The sequence below is a fragment of the Schistocerca americana genome, unplaced genomic scaffold, assembly GCF_021461395.2.
Source record: "Schistocerca americana isolate TAMUIC-IGC-003095 unplaced genomic scaffold, iqSchAmer2.1 HiC_scaffold_44, whole genome shotgun sequence".
Classification (NCBI taxonomy): Eukaryota; Metazoa; Arthropoda; class Insecta; order Orthoptera; family Acrididae; genus Schistocerca; species Schistocerca americana.
This window is the reverse complement of record NW_025726170.1, coordinates 433,651-440,814: the sequence shown is the minus strand read 5'-3', so window position 1 is coordinate 440,814 and position 7,164 is coordinate 433,651.

The following is a 7,164-nucleotide window of genomic DNA, read 5'->3' as shown; positions in this document are numbered from 1 at the left end:
CCGAATTTAATACAAAAGGCACAATGCCGACTTAATTACAATAGGACTGACACTCAAACTTTCTATGATTTGAACCTTATCTGTGAGTCCAGTTTTAGATTCCGATGCTTCCCTTCAGGTTTACTGTATCCCTTGGACCTTATTATTGACGATGAAACACAGAAATAGCATCGGAATTAAATTCAAAACGCACAAAGCCGACTTAAGTACAAGACTACTGACACTCTAACTTTCTATGATTTGAACCTCTCCTGTGAGTCCAGTTTTAGATTCCGATGCTTCACTTCAGGTTTACTGTATCCCTTGGACCTTCTTATTGACGAAGAAACACAGAAATTCCATCCGAATTTAATACAAAAGCACAATGCCGACTTAAGTACAAGAGGACTGACACTTTATCTTTCTATGTTTTGATCCTCTCCTGTGAGTCCAATTTTAGATTCCGATGCCTTACTTCAGGTTTACTGGGTACCTTGGACCTTCCTATTGACGATGAAACACAGAAATTACATCCGAATTTAATACAAAAGGCACAATGCCGACTTAAGTACAAGAGGACTGACACTCTAACTTTCTATGATTTAAACCTCTCGTGTGAGTCCGGTTTTAGATTCCGATGCTACACTTCAGGTTTACTGTATCCCTTGGACCCTCTTATTGACGATGAAACACAGAAATTGCATCAGAATTAAATTGAAAAGGCACAATGCCGACTTATGTACAAGAGGACTGACTCTTTAACTTTCTATGATTTGAACCTCTCCTGTGAGTCCAGTTTTAGATTCCGATGCTTCTCTTCAGGTTTACTGTATCCCTTGGACCTTCTTATTGGCGATGAAACACAGAAATTGCATCCAAATTTAATACAAAAGGCACAACGCCGACTTAAATACAAGAGGACTGACACTCTAACTTTCTACGATTCCAACCTCTCCTGTGAGTCCGGTTTTAGATTCCGATGCCTCACGACTGGTTTACTTTATCCCTTGCACCTTCTTATTAATGATGAAACACAGTAATTGCATCCGAATTTAATACAAAAGGCACAATGCCGACTTAAGTACAAGAGGACTGACACTCTAACTTTCTATGATTTGAACCTCTCCTGTGAGTCCAGTTTTAGATTCCGATGCTACACTTCAGGTTTACTGTATCCCTTGGACCCTCTTATTGACGATGAAACACAGAAATTGCATCGGAATTCAATTCAAAAGGCATATTGCCGACTTATGTACAAAAGGACTGACTCTTTAACTTTCTATGATTTGAACCTCTCCTGTGAGTCCAGTTTTAGATTCCGATGCTTCTCTTCAGGTTTACTGTATCCCTTGACCTTCTTATTGACGATGAAACACAGAAATTGCATCCGAATTTAATACAAAAAGCACAACGCCGACTAAAGTACAAGAGGACTGACACTCTAACTTTCTATGATTCGAACCTCTCCTGTGAGTCCAGTTTTAGGTTCCAATGCTTCACTTCAGGTTTATTGAATCCCTTGGACCTCCTTATTGACGATGAAGCACAGAAATTGCATCCGAATTTAATACAAAAGGCACAATGCCGACTTAAGTACAAGAGGACTGGCACTCTAACTTTCTATGATTTGAACCTCTCCTGTGAGTCCACTTTTAGATTCCGATGCTTCACTTCAGGTGTACTGTATACCTTGGACCTTCCTATTGACAATGAAACACAGAAATTGCATCCCAATTTTATACAACAGGCACAATGCCGACTGAACTACAAGAGGACTGACATTCTAACTATCTATGATTTGAACCTCTGCTGTGAGTCCGGTTTTAGATTCCGATGCTTCACTTCAGGTTTACTTTATCCCTTGGAACTTCTTAGTGACGCTGAAACACAGAAATCGAATCCGAATTTAATCCAAAAGCCAAAATGCCGACTTAAGTACAAGAGGACTGACACTCTAAGTTTGTATGCGTTTAACCTCTCCTGTGAGTCCAGTTTTAGATTCCGATGCTTCACTTCAGGCTTACTGTATCCCTTGGACCTTCATACTGACGATGAAACACAGAAATTGCTTCCGAATTTGATCCAAAAGGCACAACGCCGAAATAAGAGCAAGATGAGTGACACACTAACTTTCTATGATTTGAACCTCTCCTGTGTTTCCAGTTTTAGATTCCGATGCTTCACTTCAGGTTTACTGTAACCCTTAGAACTTCTTATTGACGATGAAACACAGATATTGCATCCGAATTTAATACAATAGGCACAATGCCGACTTAAGTACAAGTGGACTGACACCCTAAATTTCTACGATATGAACCTCTCCTGTGAGTCCAGTTTTAGATTTCGATGTTTCACTTCAGGTTTACTGTATCCCTTGGACCTTCTTATTGACGATGAAACACAGAAATTGCTTCCGAATTTAATACAAAAGGCACAATGCCGACTTCAGTACAGGAGGAATGACACTCTAACTATCCATCATTTCAACCTCTCCTGTGAGTCCGGTTTTATATTCCGATGCTTCACTTCAGGCTTACTGTATCTCTTGGACCTTCTTATTGACGATGAAACACAGATTTATTGCATCCGAATTTAATACAAAAGGCACAATGCCGACCGAAGTACAATAGGACTGACACTCTAACTTTCTATGATTTGAACCTCTCCATTGAGTCCAGTTTTAGATTCCGATGCTTCACTTCAGGTTTTCTGTATCCCTTGGACCTTCTTATTGACGAAGAAACACAGAAATTCCATCCGAATTTAATACAAAAGGCACAATGCCGACTTAAGTACAAGAGGACTGGCACTTTAACTTTCTATGTTTTGATCCTCTCCTGTGAGTCCAATTTTAGATTCCGATGCCTTACTTCAGGTTTACTGGGTACCTTGGACCTTCCTATTGACGATGAAACACAGAAATTACATCCGAAATTGATACAAAAGGCACAATGCCGACTTAAGTACAAGAGGACTGACACTCTAACTTTCTATGATTTAAACCTCTCGTGTGAGTCCGGTTTTAGATTCCGATGCTACACTTCAGGTTTACTGTATCCCTTGGACCCTCTTATTGACGATGAAACACAGAAATTGCATCAGAATTAAATTGAAAAGGCACAATGCCGACTTATGTACAAGAGGACTGACTCTTTAACTTTCTATGATTTGAACCTCTCCTGTGAGTCCAGTTTTAGATTCCGATGCTTCTCTTCAGGTTTACTGTATCCCTTGGACCTTCTTATTGACGATGAAACACAGAAATTGCATCCGAATTTAATACCAAAAGCACAACGCCGACTTAAGTACAAGAGGACTGACACTCTAACTTTCTACGATTCCAACCTCTCCTGTGAGTCCAGTTTTAGATTCCGATGCTTCACGACAGGTTTACTGTATCCCTTGCACCTTCTTATTAATGATGAAACACAGTAATTGCATCCGAATTTAATACAAAAGGCACAATGCCGACTTACGTACAAGAGGACTGACACTCTAACTTTCTATGATTTGAACCTCTCCTGTGAGTCCAGTTTTAGATTTCGATGTTTCACTTCAGGTTTACTGTATCCCTTGGACCTTCTTATTGACGATGAAACACAGAAATTGCTTCCGAATTTAATACAAAAGGCACAATGCCGACTTCAGTACAGGAGGAATGACACTCTAACTTTCCATCATTTCAACCTCTCCTGTGAGTTCGGTTTTATATTCCGATGCTTCACTTCAGGCTTACTGTATCTCTTGGACCTTCTTATTGACGATGAAACACAGATTTATTGCATCCGAATTTAATACAAAAGGCACAATGCCGACCGAAGTACAATAGGACTGACACTCTAACTTTCTATGATTTGAACCTCTCCATTGAGTCCAGTTTTAGATTCCGATGCTTCACTTCAGGTTTTCTGTATCCCTTGGACCTTCTTATTGACGAAGAAACACAGAAATTCCATCCGAATTTAATACAAAAGGCACAATGCCGACTTAAGTACAAGAGGACTGGCACTTTAACTTTCTATGTTTTGATCCTCTCCTGTGAGTCCAATTTTAGATTCCGATGCCTTACTTCAGGTTTACTGGGTACCTTGGACCTTCCTATTGACGATGAAACACAGAAATTACATCCGAAATTGATACAAAAGGCACAATGCCGACATAAGTACAAGAGGACTGACACTCTAACTTTCTATGATTTAAACCTCTCGTGTGAGTCCGGTTTTAGATTCCGATGCTACACTTCAGGTTTACTGTATCCCTTGGACCCTCTTATTGACGATGAAACACAGAAATTGCATCAGAATTAAATTGAAAAGGCACAATGCCGACTTATGTACAAGAGGACTGACTCTTTAACTTTCTATGATTTGAACCTCTCCTGTGAGTCCAGTTTTAGATTCCGATGCTTCTCTTCAGGTTTACTGTATCCCTTGGACCTTCTTATTGACGATGAAACACAGAAATTGCATCCGAATTTAATACAAAAAGCACAACGCCGACTTAAGTACAAGAGGACTGACACTCTAACTTTCTACGATTCCAACCTCTCCTGTGAATCCAGTTTTAGATTCCGATGCTTCACGACAGGTTTACTGTATCCCTTGCACCTTCTTATTAATGATGAAACACAGTAATTGCATCCGAATTTAATACAAAAGGCACAATGCCGACTTACGTACAAGAGGACTGACACTCTAACTTTCTATGATTTGAACCTCTCCTGTGAGTCCAGTTTTAGATTCCGATGCTACACTTCAGGTTTACTGTATCACTTGGACCCTCTTATTGACGATGAAACACAGATATTGCATCGGAATTAAATTCAAAAGGCATATTGCCGACTTATGTACAAAAGGACTGACTCTTTAACTTTCTATGATTTGAACCTCTCCTGTGAGTCCAGTTTTAGATTCCGATGCTTCTCTTCAGGTTTACTGTATCCCTTGACCTTCTTATTGACGATGAAACACAGAAATTGCATCCGAATTTAATACAAAAAGCACAACGCCGACTAAAGTACAAGAGGACTGACACTCTAACTTTCTATGATTCGAACCTCTCCTTTGAGTCCAGTTTTAGGTTCCAATGCTTCACTTCAGGTTTATTGAATCCCTTGGACCTCCTTATTGACGATGAAACACAGAAATTGCATCCGAATTTAATACAAAAGGCACAATGCCGACTTAAGTACAAGAGGACTGGCACTCTAACTTTCTATGATTTGAACCTCTCCTGTGAGACCACTTTTAGATTCCGATGCTTCACTTCAGGTGTACTGTATACCTTGGACCTTCCTATTGACAATGAAACATAGAAATTGCATCCCAATTTAATACAACAGGCACAATGCCGACTGAACTACAAGAGGACTGACATTCTAACTTTCTATGATTTGAACCTCTGCTGTGAGTCCGGTTTTAGATTCCGATGCTTCACTTCAGGTTTACTTTATCCCTTGGAACTTCTTAGTGACGCTGAAACACAGAAATTGAATCCGAATTTAATCCAAAATCCAAAATGCCGACTTAAGTACAAGAGGACTGACACTCTAAGTTTGTATGCTTTTAACCTCTCCTGTGAGTCCAGTTTTAGATTCCGATGCTTCACTTCAGGCTTACTGTATCCCTTGGACCTTCATACTGACGATGAAACACAGAAATTGCTTCCGAATTTGATCCAAAAGGCACAACGCCGAAATAAGAGCAAGATGAGTGACACACTAACTTTCTATGATTTGAACCTCTCCTGTGAGTCCAGTTTTAGATTCCGATGCTTCACTTCAGGTTTACTGTATCCCTTAGAACTTCTTATTGACGATGAAACACAGATATTGCATTCGAATTTAATACAATAGGCACAATGCCGACTTAAGTACAAGTGGACTGACACCCTAAATTTCTACGATATGAACCTCTCCTGTGAGTCCAGTTTTAGATTTCGATGTTTCACTTCAGGTTTACTGTATCGCTTGGACCTTCTTATTGACGATGAAACACAGAAATTGCTTCCGAATTTAATACAAAAGGCACAATGCCGACTTCAGTACAGGAGGAATGACACTCTAACTTTCCATCATTTCAACCTCTCCTGTGAGTCCGGTTTTATATTCCGATGCTTCACTTCAGGCTTACTGTATCTCTTGGACCTTCTTATTGACGATGAAACACAGATTTATTGCATCCGAATTTAATACAAAAGGCACAATGCCGTCCGAAGTACAATAGGACTGACACTCTAACCTTCTATGATTTGAACCTCTCCTGTGAGTCCAGTTCTAGATTCCGATGCTTCACTTAAGGTTTACAGTATACGTTGGACCTTCCTATTGATGATGAAACACAGAAATTGCATCCGAATTTAATACAAAAGGCACAATGCCGACTGAACTACAAGAGGACTGACATTCTAACTTCCTATGATTTGAACCTCTCCTGTGAGTCCGGTTTTAGATTCCGATGCTTCACTTCAGGTTTACTATATCCCTTGGACCTTTCTTACTGACGATGAAGCACAGAAATTGCATCGGAATTAAATTCAAAAGGCACAATGCCGACTTAAGTAAAAGAGGACTGAAACTCTAAGTTTCTATGGTTTGAATCTCTCCTGTGAGTCCAGTTTTAGATTCCGATGCTTCACTTCAGGTTTACTGTATCCCTTGGACCTTCTTATTGACGAAGAAACACAGAAATTCCATCCGAATTTAATACAAAAGGCACAATGCCGACTTAAGTACAAGAGGACTGACACTTTAACTTTCTATGTTTTGATCCTCTCCTGTGAGTCCAATTTTAGATTCCGATGCCTTACTTCAGGTTTACTGGGTACCTTGGACCTTCCTATTGACGATGAAACACAGAAATTACATCCGAAATTAATACAAAAGGCACAATGCCGACTTAAGTACAAGAGGACTGACACTCTAACTTTCTATGATTTAAACCTCTCGTGTGAGTCCGGTTTTAGATTCCGATGCTACACTTCAGGTTTACTGTATCCCTTGGACCCTCTTATTGACGATGAAACACAGAAATTGCATCAGAATTAAATTGAAAAGGCACAATGCCGACTTATGAACAAGAGGACTGACTCTTTAACTTTCTATGATTTGAACCTCTCCTGTGAGTCCAGTTTTAGATTCCGATGCTTCTCTTCAGGTTTACTGTATCCCTTGGACCTTCTTATTGA